We start from the raw sequence: 16,804 nt of genomic DNA, 5'->3' as shown, positions 1-16,804 counted from the left end.
GGTAGATGCTTAGTGACTGAGCCACCCAGGTTCCCCATATCTGGCACTGTTGTAAGCACAAGAAATATAGCAGTGAGCAAAACAGACAAAATCCCTGCCCTAATGCAGTTTACGTTTAGCATGGAAATACAGACTGTAAATATGATAAATAAGTATAATGTAATTTTACATATGTTATGTAATATAATGATATCAATAATTAGTTGGTGATAAGGGCTATGAGACAAGTGCATCAGGGAATGGGATAAGAAGTGGCTGGAGCAAATTCTATTTTTTTTTCAAATTTAATCAGGAATAATTGACAAAGTAATTGGATACATTTAAAGTGTACAACGTGATGGTTTGATGATACATGTACCTTCTGGAATGATTACCAAGATCAAGATACTTAAGTCATCCATTATCTCATATAGTTAACTTTTGTGTGTGTGTGTGTTTTGTGAATGCTTAAGATTATACTCAGTGACTTTCAAGTATAAAACACCATGTTATTAACTACAGTCACCATGCTGTACATTAGAAACTCAGAGCTTATTCTTAAAATGGAAAGTGTGTACACTTTGACCAATAGCTCCCCATTTTCTTCTCCTTGCAGTCTGTATTTTTAAAAAATTCACATGTAAGTGATATCATATTTGTCTTTCTCTGACTTATTTCATTTAGCATTACATACTCCAGGTCCATCCATATTGTTGCAAATGGCAGGTCTGCTTTTTAACGGCTGAATAATATTCCATTACATGCACACATACATAACACATAGATACATATATATGTGCATATATATACACACACATGCACACATGCATATATGCACATGTTTATATACACATTATATCTTCTTTATCCACTTATCTATTAAAAGATTCAAAGACATTTAGGTTGTTTATATATCTTGCTGTTGTGAATAATGCTGCAATGAACAAGGGAGTACAGATATCTCTTTGAGATACCAATTTAATTTCCTTTGGATATAAACCCAGAAGTATGATTAATGGATCATGTGATAGCTCTATTTTTAATTTTTGAAGAATCACTATACTGTTTCTCATAATAACTGTACTAACTTACATTTCCTATCAACAGTGTATATGGGTTCCCTTTTCTCCATATCCTCACCCACATTTATTATCTCTTGTGGGTTTTTTTTTTTAAAGATTTTATTTATTATTTATCTATGAGAGACACAGAAAGAGAGAGGCAGAGACATAGGCAGAGACAGAAGCAGGCGCCATGTAGGGACCCCGATGTGGGACTCGATCCCAGGACTCCAGGATAATGTCCTGGGCTGAAGACAGGCACTCAACTGCTGAGCCACTTGGGAGTTTCTCTATTGTGTTTTTTGATAATAGCCATCTTAACATACGTGAGTTGATATGAGGTATTTCTCTGATAATTATGACATAAAGTACCCTTTTATGTACTGTTGGCCATTTGTATGTCTTCTTTGAAAAAAATATTTACTTAGATCCTTCGCCTATTTTTAAATTGGATTTTTTTTGTTATAGAGTTGTAGTTCTTTGTTTATTTTGTATATTAACCTATTATAGGATAAATGACTTGCAAATGTTTTCTCCCATTCTGTAGGTTGCCTTTTTAATTTATTGCTCATTTTTTTTTTGTTGTACAGAAACTCTTTAGTTTGATACAGTTTCACTTGTATATTTTTGCTTTTGTTGCCTTTGCTTTTTATCTCTTGTCCAATAAATCATTACCAAGCCCAATATCAAGGAGCCTTTTTCCTGTGTTTTCTTCTAGGAGTTTTGTGGTATTACATTTAAGTCTTTAATCTATTTTGAGTTAATTTTTTATATATGGTATAAAATATAGGTTCACTTTCATTCTTTTGCATATGGATACCCAGTTTTTCCAACACCATTTCCTGAAGACACTATCCTTTTCCTGTTGTGTGTTCTTGATGCCCTTGCCAAAAATTAGTGGACTTTATATGCGTGGGTTTATTTTTGGGTTCTCTATTATGTTCCATGTGTCTATGTACCTGTTTTATGCCAGTACCATTTTGTTGCGATTACTGTAGTTCTGTAATATAGTTTGAAATCAGGAAGTGTGATGTCTTTAGCTTTGTGCTTCTTTCTCAAGATTGCTTTGGCTATTTGGGGACTTTTGTGGTTCCATACCAATTTTAGGATAGTTTTTCCATTCCTGTAAAAAATGCCTTTGGAAGTTTGCTAGGACTGCATTGAATCTGCAGATCGTTTTGGATAGCATGGACTTTCCACAATATTAATTCTTTCAATTCAAGAACATGAGATATCTTTCTCCTTATTTATGTCTTCTTTAATTTCTTTGATCAATGTATTATAGTTCTCAATGTATAGATCTTTAACCCCTTTGGTTAGATTTATTCCTGAATATTTTATTGTCTTTGCTACGATTGTAAATGGGATTGCTTTCTTTGTGTGTCATCCTTGCGCAGGAGCCATGCTAATCTTCTCTGTATCATTCCAATTTTAGTATATGTGCTGCCGAAGCGAGCACAATGGGATTGCTTTCTTAATTTCTCTTTCAGATTGTTCATTAGTTACTAATATTATATATGTAGTACATATATGACTATATATACCAATATCTATCTATCTATCATCTATCTATCTATCTATCTATCTATCTATCTATCTATCCTCTATCTGATTCAGTCTTGGTATGTTTCTAGGAATTATCCATTTCTTATAAGTTATTTTATTTGCATATATTTGTTTATAGTAGTTTTCTGATTCATTATATTTCTGTGGTATCAGTTGAAATGTCTCCTCTTTTATTTATAATTTTATTAATTTAAGTCATCTCTCTTTTTTCATATTTAGTCTAGCTAAAGGTTTGTCAATTTTGTTTATCTCTTTAAGAAAACAATTCTTAGTTTTGTTGATCTTTTCTATTGTCTTTCTGGTTTCTAATTTGTTTCTGCTCTAATCTTTATTATTTCTTTTCTTCTGCAAACTTTAGGCTTAGTTTGTGTTTCTTTTTCTAGTTCCTTTGGTGTAAGTTTAAATTGTTTATATGAGATCTTTTTCTTTCTTAGTATAGGTGTTTGTTACTTCTCTTTTAGAACTGCTTTTTAAAAACTTATAGCTTTCAATATGTTGTATTTCCATTTTTGTTTGTCTTAAGATTTTTAAAAATTTCTTTTGATTTCTTTGTCCCATTGGTTGTTGAGAAGTAGGTTGTTTATTTTCCCTATATTTGTGAGTTTTCCAGCTTTTCTTTCCTTACTAATTTTAATTTCATACTATTTTTGTTGGAAAAGATACTTGATATGATTTCACTCTTCTTAATTTTTTAAGACATTTTTTTGGACCCAGCATGCAATCTAGAGAATGTTTTGTGTGTGCTTGAGAAGAATGTATATTCTGTTGCTGATGGATGGAATGTTCTGTATTCGTGTTAGGTCCCTTTGGTCTGAAGTATAGTTCAAGTCCATTATTTCCTTATTGATTTTCTGTCTGAATGATCTACCCATTGTTGAAAGAAGAGTATTAAAGTTCCCTACTATTATTGCATTGCTGCCTATTTCTGCCTTCAGATCTGTTAATAATTGTTTAATACATTTAGGTGCTCTGATATTGGGTACAAATATATTTACAATCATTATATTCTCTTGATGAATTGACCCCTTTATCATTATATAATGGCCTTTCTGTCTCTTGTTACAGCTTTTGACTTAAAGTCCACTTTGTTTGATATAAGTATAGCTACCCCTGCTGTCTTTTAGTTTCCATTCGTATGGAATACCTTTTTCTATTTTTTCACTTCTAGCCTATGGGTACCCTTAAAGCTGAAGTAAGTCTCTTGCATGTACCATATACTTGGGTTTTGGTTTTTAAAAATCCATTTAGTCCTTCTGTCTTTTCATTGGATAATTTAAACCATTTATATTTAGAGTAATTATTGATAGGTAAGGACTTGCCAGCACCATTTTAAATGTTTTCTGATTATTTTTTGGTTCCTTTCTCTCTTGCTATTTTCTTTGTGAATTGATTTTTTTTGTACTTATATGCTTTGTTTTCCTTTTATCATTTGTGTATCTATTATAGGCTTTTACTTTGTGATTACCATGAAGCTTCATAATAATATCTGAATTTATAACAGTCTATTTAAAACTGATAACAACTTAGCTTCAATTGTACAAAAAAGTTCTTGCTTTTCACATTTGATGTTGATGTCACAATTTACATCTTTTTATGTTATGTATCCATTAACAAAATATTGTAGCTATAGTTATTTTGAACACTTTTTTCTATTAACTTATATGCTAGAGTTAAAATGGATTTACATAACACCATTGCAGTATTAGGATATTTTGAATTTGACTGTATACTTACCTTTACTAGTGGATTTTATGCTTTCATATGTTTTTATATTACTAGTTAGCATACTTTCATTTAAGTGTGAGAAACTTTCTTAGCATTTCTTAGGTATTGTGGTAAATTTTCTCAACTTTTGTTGGGAAAATCTTTATCTCTTTTATTTTTGAAGGATAACTTTCTTGGGCATCATATTTTTGCTTTGCAGGTTTTTTATTTGAGCACTTTGAAGATGTATCCCATTCTTTCCTGTCTTGAAAGGTTTCTGCTGATAGTTTTTTAAAAAAATTAATTAATTTTTTAAATTAAGTTTTAATTTTAATTCCAGTATAGTTAACATCTAGTGTTATGTTAGTTTTAGATGTACTGTATAGTGATTCAAGAATTCTATACATTACCAGTGCACATCATGATAAGCATCCTCTTTAATCCCCTTCACCTCTTTCACCCTTCCTCCCACCTGCCTCTGGTAACCATCAGTTTTTTCTCTATAGTTAAGAATCTGTTTCTTGGTTTGTCTCTCTCTTTTCTCCCTTGCTTGTTTGTTTTGTTTCTTAAATTCTACATATGAGTGAAATCATATGGTATTTTTCTATAATATATATATATCACATCATTTTTATCCATTCATCATTCATGAACATGAGCTGCTTCCATAATTTAGCTATTGTAAATAATTCTGCAATAAATATAGGGGTGCATGTATCCCTTTGAATTAGTGTTTTTTTTTGTGTGTGTGTTAAATACCCAGTAGTGCAATTACTAGATTGTAGGGTAGTTCCATTTTTAACTTTTTGATGAAATTCCATAATATTTTCCACACTCACTGCCCCAGTTTGTACTTTCACCAACAGTGCATGAGGGTTCCTATTTTTTCACACCCTCTTCGACATTTATTGTTTCTTGTGTTTTTAATTTTAGCCATTTTGACAGGTATAAAGTGATATGTCATTGTAGTTTTGATTTGCATTTCCCTGATAATTAGTGATGTTGAGTATCTTTTCATGTGTCTATTGGCCATCTTTATTTCTTCTTTAAAGAAATATCTGTTCATGTCTTCTGCCCATTTTTATTTGGATTATTTCCCTTTTTTTTGATATTGAGTTGTATAAGTTCTTTATATATTTTGGATACTAACCTTTTGTCAGAGATGTCATTTGCAAATATCTTCTCCCATTTAGTAAGTTGTCTTTTAGTTTTGTTGATTGTTTCTCTTGCTGTGCAGGGTTTCTGCTGATAGTTTTATTGGGGTTCCCTTGTATTAGATAAATCTTTTTTCTCCTACCACTTTAAAAATTCTTTTTGTCGGGCAGCCCCGGTGGCTCAGCGGTTTAGCGCCGCCTACAGTTCAGGGTGTGATCCTGGGGACCCGGGATCGAGTCCCACGTCAGGCTCCCTGCATGGAGCCTACTTCTCCCTCTGCCTGTGTCTCTGCCTCTCTCTCTCTCCTCTCTGTGTATTCTCATGAATAAATAAATAAAATCTAAAAAAAAAATTCTTTTTGTCTTTGATTTTAGAATTTGATTATAATGTGTCTTGGTGAATATTTCTTTGGGTTGAAAATGTTTGGGGAATTTTAAACTTCGTGTATTTTGGTGGCTATATTTCTCCCCAGATTTGGGAAACTTCAGCCCTGATTTCCTTAATGATATTTTCGGCCTTCCTTCCCTCTTTCCTTTTTTCCTTTTTTCTGGGACTTTCAAAATGTGAATACTGTTTTGTGTGGTGCTATCTCATAATCAACATAGGCTTTTTTACCCCATTCTTTTTCATTTCTTTTTTTCTCCTCTGATTGGATAATGTCAAGAGATCTATATTCAAGTTTACAGATTCTTTCTTCTACTTGATTGAACCTGATGTTGAAGCTGTATATTGAGTTTTTCATTTCATTCATTGTATTTCGTTAGCTCCAGAATCTCTGTTTGGTTCTATTTTTTTAAGGTACTCCTATCTTTTTGTTGAAATTCTTGTTTTGCTCACACACTGTTTTCTGAGTTCATTGAGTTGTCTATTTGTGTTCCCTTGAATTGTACTGCGATTCCTTAAAATAATTATTCCTTAAAATAATTATTTTGAATTCTTCTTCAGACCTTTATTTTTTGGGGGGTCAGTAACTAAAAGATTATTGTGTTCTTTTGGCTTTGCCTCACTTTTTTGCATTTCCAGTGGCTTTGCATTAATGTCTGCACATTTGTGGGAGCAGTCACCTCTTCCAGCCTTTTGAAGTGAATTGGTGGAGAAAGGTTTTTCCCTGAATGTGGATATGAGGGTGCCAGCTAGGTGGATTGTAGCACATTTGGTTTCTGGGAGGGCACATAGCATAGTCTCCATTAGCTGAGGTCAATGTCAATGAAGACTGTGGGTTCTTCTGTGGCCAAGATGGCAGAGATCCTAAGAGTGGCAGTGGTAGCTAGGGCTATCAGGGTCCTCAAAGGTGAAGGTTGATGAGGTCCTCCTGTTCTCCTTCTTTGCCTGTAGGAGAGAGTTCTATCAGAGGGGACCCTTCTTGGCTCAGGTCATGTGTGTTTGCATTCTAAGTGGCAGCAGAGCCAGAGTACTGGGGTCAGATGCACTCAGAACTACCACAGTGCTTGCACTTGCTGGCACTGGTGTCTGAAGTGTGGTATGTGTGGATCTTTCATGGAACTGGGGCCTGGGTCTCTGGTATTCACTGCAGGGACTGTGGTCCAGAGGAGGGGCACATTAGCCATATGGACTTGGGATGACAGTACACTGGTGGCTTGGGCTCAGGAAGCAAGGTGTAATAACAGCACACCCTGGGGATGGTAGGTTAAAGTCCTCACTCGCTGCAGGGGACAGTCACAAAGCATCAACAGCATGGCTCTGGTGATGGCCCGTTGAAGCCACAAATCAGAACTCATGGGGCAGTACAGAGAGCTGTGGCAACTCCAGTCCTACAGACGGTGGGGCTCTGAGGCATCCCAATACCAGAGACCGGGGGCAGAGCACTGACTGGGGTCCTGGGGCCGGTCTCACCATAACAACAGCTCCAGCCCTGGGAAAGAGATGTAGCAGCAGGGACTCTGGGAAGTTCTGTTAGCTGGGTTTAATGTTGGTGGGGATCCTCAGGAGCCAAGGTTGTAAATGTCCATGGTATGAGGCTTTATTTTGAAAACATCACTCTGGCTGCTAGGTTAAGAACAGATGGTAGGGGGCTAAGAGCAAAAGTGAGGAGAGTAATTTGGAGTCTGTTGCTGTGCCTAAGAGAGCAACAATGCTGGCTGGCAGTGGGGTGGGAAAAATGGAGGTGGGAAGTGAGAGAAAGAGAAGAGTTGAGGCTGTAGTTGGCCTTAGTGATGAGAAGGATAAAAGTACCTCTAACTGAGCTGAGAAGGCTTTGCAGGAGCAGGTGGGGAGGAGATCATCTGGAGCTCAGTTCTGGACATGTTCAATTGAGATGGCTGCTAGACGTCAGTGTGGATGTTGAATGTGCCTCTGGCTTGGAAAGTCTGGTGTGTGTGTGGATGCTGTGACTGGCCATATAAATTATACCTTCTTCCTCAGATTACACCCTGAGCTCAGCCCACTTGTCTCAGGCCTGTTAACTGCTTGGTTCAGAAGGCCTCAGAGGTTCTGAGGTATCAGAGGAGAGAGGTTCAGGAGACCCTCTATCCCAGCTTAATTTTCAAGAATCCCCCAGTTCTGTTGGCCCTGGTCATTTATTATAGACCTAATTCCTGGTTCAGAGTTCCCTGCTACACACCAACTCCTATGATGATTTTTGGCAATCTCAGCTTGCAGGTGGATGGTCTACACCACATCCTGGCCTCTCAGTTCCTTGACCTTCTCATCTGCAGTATTTTGCTTTTTTCTATATTGGCTAGCCACCCACTCCCATGGCCACATCTTAGATTCCTTCACCATAACAACTTAAAAAAATCCCTTAAGTATATGCAATGGTAATACCACGCTCCTACTAAAACTTTTATCCTCCTAGTTAACTTCTCAAGGAACTCCAGTATAGTCATTCCTTGACATCATTGTGGTCCACTGAACTCCCTAATTTCATTAACTCCCTTTTGACTTCCTTCATTTTTTTTTGTCCAGCAGAGGTTCTCTGCTCAACGAGTCTCGCAGACATCTGCTTCTTCTGGCTATCCTACTCTCTCTTTAAAGCCCATAACCAAAAAACTTTCACCATACCAGAGAGTCTTCAAAATTACCCATGCCTGGGCTCCAACTGAATTACTCTCTGCAGGAGGAGCCTGTGTCTCAGTATTTTTTTTTTTTTTTTTATAAGCTCCTAAGAGGTTCTAATACCCAGACAGGGCTGAGAACCACTACTCCAATGAACCAAGCTGTCTGCTTTATTCTTCTTACATCTGAGCTGTGGAGCTCAGAGGAAACCATAATTGAGTAGACTGGGTCCCTTTTAAATTCTTGATCTCAAACCTCAGGAGGACTTCCAATATTGCCTGGCCATCTGGCCACACTTCACTGTAAACTCCCTGTCGCCTTATGAGATGACTATTTTATGCTTTTTCTCTCTCACATCTTCTCTCCTACTTCTCTCTGGTGCCTACTTAGTTGGTGACTTTACCTCACACCTCATTGGAAAAGTGGAAATCATCAGATGGGCACTTCTTGAACTTCTCATTATCCCCCTTTCATGTGCTGGATCTGGCCACTTTAATTCACACTTATACCTTGTTTGTGTTCTTGTCTATTGTATTTCTCCTACAGACTGTGAACTCTGAGAGCAGAGGTCTTGCTGCTTACTTACCAATATATACGACACCCAGCGCAAGGCCTTGTTACCATGTAGAAAGAGGAGCACTCTAATATTGTCTGCATGAATAAGTAAGCCAAATCTTGAACATAGGAGTTAAAGCAAAAGATATAGAAATACTTTCAATGGTTTTTGTGGCTAGATAGAGATCATTCTAATCGAGTGATGTTGCTTTATAAGGCCCAAACTGAAGCAGGTCAAATGACTTCCTGCTGATCATGCAGATGGTTGGAGAGGTGAGGCCAGAATTCTTCCCTAGGCCAGCTGGTATGGTCAACCACAATGGGTGTATGAACCAAAAGCCATTTGCCCATTTCCATTTGACTTTGGCATGCAGGGTCTATTTTTTTTAAGGGCAGAAGAGTTTCCTCTGTGGTGATATTGGGTTTAAGCCAGTATCCAAATTGGCTTGTTTCGTTAGCACGGGCTGATATAGATGGGAATTGTCCTAGGAAGGTGTTCCTATGGAAAGAGGCCAGCCTTGCAGAGCACAGGACAGAATTGTTCTCACCTGTACATTCAATACTTTTGCCTCAAAATCCTCTTCTTAGAAGCACTTTGCTAAAAATAAAGTTTTTATTTGTGACATTGAGTAACTTCAAGGAAAAAGCACCTATAAAGACTTACATTGTGCTTGTCACTCTGCAATCACATACATTTTGACAAAGGTACCATTTAAGCAAGAAATAGTGGAAAGAGAAACAGAAATATCTTCCTCCTCCATGTGTTTTCTTTTGTGATTTGGTCAACTTGTCTGACTGTGTACAGACATGGACTGATTGTGTAGTGATCGTTTTTTAGTCAGAAGCTCAAACACCTTCATGGAGGAATAATCACTTTTTACAGTATGTAGAGTAGAGGACATTCCTCTATGCACTCAGCATCAGAGAGAACCATTAGGGAGTAGTAGTTGTCTGTCCAGTTCCAAACCGAATAAGTGTCCTTATTCTGTGGGTACCATGCTTCCCTTCTAGGGCGACCAACCATCCCAGTTTGCCTGGAACTGATGGGTTTCTTAGGATGAAGAACTTTCAGTGTCCAATTGGGAGAATTTGTAGAAAGCTGACATGGTCGATCACTCTAATTACTGGTAGTTGTTGGGGAATGACTTTTCTCTCCATGATAAGAGAATCTTGTTTTTTTTTTGTGGGGTTTTGTTTGTTTGTTTTGTTTTTAAAGTTCTATCCATAGAAAAGGGAGCCATGAATCCAGACTCTGCTTTCTAGCCTTCCCACTATTAGTCTATCCAACTTTGGAAGTTAGAATTGGTTGCAGATGCTCTGCCTTCAAAATAATGTTAGCTGCCCTACAACTGAAAGCCTCCCCTAGTCTTTAACTCTTATTTTGTATTTTCCACAGATCTCCTGGGCCTACTGAGGCCTTTTACTACAAAGAAGACTATTGCAATATTACATGATGCAGGCTATTGTAACACACCCTTCCTGTCACCCCATCCCCATTTTGGAGTTAGAAGACCAACAATCTAGGCTAGATTGCCATTAATGATGAGAAATCTCTAGTTCTTCATTTCCACATTTAAAAGTGAAGGCATGGTATTTCCTACATTTAAACTGCCTCACACTGTAATATTTGGAGACTCCAAGATTCTCTGTAAGAATGTATAATAAATAGGATAAAAAAATTCTTCCATAAATATTTTCAAAATTCATATTATAAAATTAGGTTGTCAAGTTCCTGTCTACTCGTCTTTTCATACTTGCTTGCTACATCCTGACACTGGGAATAGTTGTCAAAATAAATAGAAATCTCATTGTTTGAAACACGCATTAATGATATTAGATGAGAAGGATTTTCCAGACAGTTTTGAACTCTTGCTACAGTGTGATTTATGCTGAAGTGTTAGCCTAAAGTTTGGCAAATGACCACAGATTACCTGGTATTATTTAATTCTTTATAATTGTTTAATTTTTATGAGTGTGTGCTTTACTTTCCCAATTATGTTATAAGATATTGGGCCAAGAGGAAAGGGTTATGCTTCCAGAAATTCTCTGCAGTGCCTAGCACAGAGCCCCACACACAGTGAGTGAGAAGGCTGTGTACATAGTCATTCAGTGAAGGCATCGTATTTCTCCAAGTATTGGCATTTGTGTTGGATAGTGGATGGCCAGTCAGCAGAGTGGCCTTGGAGAGTGAATTATGTGTGGAAATAGCTCCAGGTTATGTGAAGAACATCCATTCATTCATTAGGTTGTAATTAACCCTACAGGTTCCCACTGTGGTGTTACATGGAATAAAAACAGAGACCAGATAAAAACCTCTTTCATGTTGACACAAACTTGAATAGGCCAGCTATTAACCACTGATGTTGAGCTATATTTTGTCAAGATAATTCATGCCTCACTTTGAGGTAAATCTAAAACTAGGACTATTTCCTCTATTGCTCAGCTTGAATACCCACCTTGGGGTAATAAGGTATCATACTAAGATAAGCTGTGGGAGAAAAATCAGAGTCCTCATTTTTTAAATTTTTAAATACCCAGTGAGACGGATCTTGTGCCAGTCTTTTCTGGTAAAACCTAACCTTTCTTGTCCTATATTTCTGTCCTGTATATTCTATATTTGTTTAAGATGGAAACAATTCTAAACATGGCTGTGGAGACTTGAGATATTTGTGTATGTCACGCCATGGAAGTATACAATATAATTATTAGGATTAATGAATTTTAAAACAGTTGGAATCACATTCCTTTATTTTTATTTGTTTTTTAGATTTTATTTATTTGAGAGGGCAAGCATGAGTGGGGGGAGGGGCAAAGGGAGAGGAAGAGGAAGAAGCAGACTCTCTGCCAAGTATGGATCCTGTCATGGGGCTCCATCCCAGACCCTGAGATCATGACTTGTGCCAAAGTCAGATGCTTAACTGACTGAGCCTCCCAGGAGCCCCATTGCATCCTTTCAAATAGGGAAATTGCACAAAATATACTAATGGAAGTTGCTGTGAATAATTTTGACCCACTATGCCGGGGATGGAAATAGGTTCCATCTCAACTGTCCCCTCTAATCTATTGGTAGTGACTAGAGCACTCAGGTAAGGATCATGAGACTACCTCAAGACCAGGACCAGCCAAAAAAATTTTGAAATGACCATATGGTAAATATTTTAGACTTTTAAAGCCATATAGTCTCTGTTGCATCTACTAAATTGTGCTGTTTTAGCATAAAAGTAATAGGTAAACCAAAGGATGTGGTTGTGTTCCAATAACATTTTATTTAAAAAAATTAATAGTAGCTGGATTTTGCCCACGGGCCACAATTCGCCAACCCCCCTGCTCCGGACCCAGAAAAGGCAGTGGGTAATTAGCTTTGTATGCTGTGGGCTTGAAAACAAGTAATGGTACAGATACCCTTCTTTCCTTCTTTGCAAGTGCCCACAGTACTCAGTGAAAAGGGATTCTGATCATAATTCTAGCTATTAATCATGTTCTAGCTACATATATCAATGGAGATTTTAGATAAGAATTAGCCAGTTCCTCTCTACAAAATTTGATACAGTCCATAATTCCTTATTCATAATTCTAAAATACTAAAAGCTCTGAAAATCCAAAGTGTTTCATTTCAGGTGGCAAAACCTGAGCTGACCTGAACTCATTTGGCAGCAAAACCTGGCCTGAGTGGACATAAGGCTCTTCATCAACTTTATTTATCCTGCTTAATGTGTCAATTCATGTGTCTTGCTGTTTGATTACAGACTGCCTTCCCAGACTCTGCTAGGAGTGTTATATACTGAAAGGTAAAGTACCAAATTACCTTTCTGAAGTCCAAAAACTTCTGAATCTCAAAACCATTTGACACTGGGAATTTCTGATGAGGGATTGTGGACTTACAAACACAAAGTCTCCTTTTTTTGGGTGCTGCATGTAAGAAATGCATGTCAGAGTAATGACAATAAATTAGTCTAATCAAGCCATCTGACCGATTACTAGTTATAATGGTGTAATCAGCTTAATCACCTGTGTTAATGAAGAGTTAAGCTTCTGATTTTAAACCCAAGTAAAGCCAGGAAAATCAACATTAATCTTTCCCATACTGACCTTTTCTCTACTTTTTTTGTGTAAATGTGTTTTGACAGATAGTGCTATTTGCAGCACATCCATCCATACAAAACCGTGCAGATCTTTTTGGCCACTAATTGGCTTCTACAAACTTGGGTTACCTTTGCAACTAAGTGTGGTGTATTGCAGCAGATGTCAAGTGGATGCATGAGCCATTGGGTCAGGTTAGATCCAAGGACGCATCAGAGCCAAAGTTAGGACTGGACCCGGTCTTGCCCTTCCACTAGCTGTGTCCTAGGCTTGTTCTAGTTAATCCATAAAATGAGACTATTGACACAAGGATGGAACAGCACACCTCTCATTGTCTTTATTGTCTCTCATTGCTACCTTTTTTACACCTCTATGCCAGCATTTGTTATTTTGTCCTTTCCTTTCCATTGGACCATAATTTCCTTGAGAGTCAAAAATGTTTTATTCCTTTTGTACCTTCAAGCTTCAGCACAGAGGTGAGTATCTTTGTTGATTGACTGAATGCTCATAGATTCAAGGACTCCTAAAACTAAGGGGGACCTCAGAGACCATTTTTACTCAAAACATGAGGAAACTGGTATCTATAGAGATTTATTAGACATTGTCATGTACTGGATCCTATTACCAAGCACTGTGCTGACACTGCTTCATTAATCCAACAACAACTCTATGAATTAGGTGCATCACCAATGATTTCACAAATGAGGAAACTGAATCTCAGAAAGGTTAAGCAACTTGGTAAAAAGCAGTGCAGATTTGACCCAGTGTCTGTCTTACTTCAAAGTGTATATTTTTTTTATATCTCATTATAGGATCATGCTTGCCTCTAATGACTGATTGATAGATGTCCCTAGATCCTTCCAGGATATTCAACTCATTTTGATTCATATCCACTGAAGGATATTAAAATGTGCTAAACATGACTCTTCTAAAAGTTTACAATCTAGCGAAGAAGCAGATGTTTGCAAACTGGAGGATTGCCATAGATTCTCCCCTCTGCTTTCCAGGTTTAATGAGATATAACTGACAAAATTGTAACATGTTTAAAGTGAACAATGTAATGACTTGTTATAATATACATAGTGAAATGATTAAAACCATCAAGTCAATTAATATATCACCTTATATACTTCTTTTTCTTTTTTGTGAGAACTCCTAATATCTAGTCTCTTAGCAAATATCAGGTGTTCAATAAATTATTATTAACTATAGTTACCATACTGTACATTAGATGCTCAGAATTTATTCATCTTAAAACTAAAAGTTTATACTCTTTGACTAGCACTACACTACTTTCCCAGCCTCTACCAACTATCATTCTACTGTGCTTCCATGAGTTCAACTTAAGTTTTTTTTTTTTAGATACCACGTGTAAATAATATGATTCAGTATTTGTTTTTCTCTGTCTGGCTTATTTCACTTAGCATAATGCCATCTAGTTTCACCCATGTTTCACCCTGCAAAAGGCAGGATTTCCTTCTCTGTAAGGCTAAATATATTCCATTGTGTGTGTGTGTGTTGGGGGGGGGTATGTATCACAAATATAAATATCACATTTTCTTTATCCATTCATCTGTGGATAGACACTTAGGTTGTTGTTTTCATATCTAGGTAATTTTGAACAATGCTGCAATGAACATCGGGTTGCAGATAAATCTTTGAGATAATGATTTCCTTTGGATATATATGTAGAAGTGGTATTGTTCTATTTTTAATTTTTTGAGGAATCTCTATACTGTTTTCTGTAATAGTTATACCAATTTACATTCCTACCAACAGTGTAAAAGGGGCTAGCTTTTCTTTGCATACTTGACAATATATGTTAGCTTTTATATTTATTTATTTGTTAATAGTCATTCTAACAGCTTTGAGGCGCTATCTCATTGTGGTTTTGATTGCATTGCCCTGATGATTAGTGATGTGGAGCATCTTTTCATGTACCTATTGGTCATTTGTATGTCTTCTTTGGAAAGAATTCAGGAACTTGGTCCATTTTTAAAGTGTGAAATATCTCTATATATCTATCTATTTATCTATCATCTTTTGAGTTGCAAGAGTATCTTATATACTTTGGATATTGAACCCTTTTTGGATATATGGTTTGCACATAGCTTACTTTTTGCCTATATTTGTACTTTCTACAAATGGAGTCATGTAATATGTGCTGTTTTGTATCTCGTTTATTTTACTTTGCTTATGAGTTTTGAACTCTATGTATTTTTTTTAAAAAAAGATTTATTTAGTTTTTATTTAGATTTTTTAAAAAAGATTTTATTTAGATTTTTTTCTCTATTTGAAAGAGAAAAAGAGACAGAGTGAGTGTGAGTAGGAATAGAGAGAGAGAATCTTTAAGCAGACTCCCCACTGAGTGTGGACCTTCACACTAGGCTTGATCTCATGACCCATGAGATCATGACCTGAGTTGAAACTAAGAGTTGGACACTTAAACAACTGAGCCACCCAGGTGTCCCTGTCTATGTTATTTTGTGTATCAGTTGTCCATTCTTATTTATTGCCAAGTAGTATTTCTTTATACACATATTGTCTATCCATTCTCCTGCTGATGGACTTTTGGGGTTATTTCCAGATCTTGGCTATTATTATTTTTTTTCAGATCTTGGCTATTATGAATAACACTGCTATTATCATTCTTGTATAAATATTTTTGTGGAAATATATTTTAATTTTACTTGGGTAAATATCTAGGAGTAGAATTTCTAGGTTACAGAGTAAATTTATGTTTAACTAACAGAAACAGTCCATTTGGAAAATTATGTGTTTTCCTCTCAGTTGTTCAGTCATGTTAGGGACAAATAGGTTTTACTAATATTTTTAAAGAAAAAATGTTTTGATTTTGTTAATTTTTTCTACTATTTGTTTCTCATTTTATTTATTTCTGCTCTGATCTTTATGATTTTCTCTTTTTACTTACCTTGGGTTTAAATTTCTTATTGCTATCTAGATTCTTAAGGTGAAAATCTAGATAACTAATTTCAAACCTTTCTTCTTTTATCGTAGAAGCATTTTAGGGATGCCTGGGTGGTTCAGCGGTTGAGCCTCTGTCTTTGGCTCAGGGCGTGATCCTGGATTCCTGGGATCCAGTCCCACAACTGGATTCTTGCACGGAGCCTGCTTCTCTTCCCTCTGCCTGTGCCTCTGCTTCTCTTTCTGTGTCTCTCATGAATAAATAAATAAAATCTTTAAAAGAAAAAAAGAAGCATTTTAAAGCTATAGTTTTTCCTCTAAGCACTACTTTAGCTGCATCTCATACAATCTAGCATGATACATTAGATTTACATTATTGTTCAATTTGAAATATTTTCTAATTTCCTTGTGATTTCTTCATTGGCTCATTGGTTATTTAGAAGTATAATTCACTATTTCCAAAGTATTTGGGAGACTTCTGGATTTTAAAAATTGGTTTAAAATTAATAGCTTTGTGGTTTGACAACATATTTTATATGATTTTAAATCCTTTGAAAGTTACTGATATTTGTTTTTCCGATTTATTTTTTGTTCTATTTTCTCTTTCTTGCTCTTTAATAGTTAATATTTTTTGCATATCCCATTTTATCTTTTCTATTAGCTTTTTAGCTTAATTACTCTATTGGTTTCCTCTTGTTGATATAACAAATTACTACAAATGTAGTGGCTTAAAACAATGTAAATATTTTATGGTTCTAGAAGTC

The 16,804-nt window shown here is 36.1% G+C and overlaps 1 non-coding gene across 1 annotated transcript; it reads right to left on the bottom strand.

Annotated features, from left to right (window-relative positions):
• Positions 1-2,397: 2,397 nt before the first annotated feature.
• On the bottom strand, positions 2,398-2,499 carry LOC144289064 (U6 spliceosomal RNA). Its single transcript, XR_013357125.1, has one exon. It is a non-coding gene; the product is annotated as a U6 spliceosomal RNA (small nuclear RNA).
• Between the last annotated feature and the right edge of the window lie 14,305 nt (positions 2,500-16,804).

Source organism: Canis aureus, chromosome 1 (assembly GCF_053574225.1).
Source record: "Canis aureus isolate CA01 chromosome 1, VMU_Caureus_v.1.0, whole genome shotgun sequence".
Taxonomy (NCBI): Eukaryota; Metazoa; Chordata; class Mammalia; order Carnivora; family Canidae; genus Canis; species Canis aureus.
Note: the sequence above shows the minus strand (reverse complement) of the source record. Positions and strands in the feature narration are given on the sequence as shown.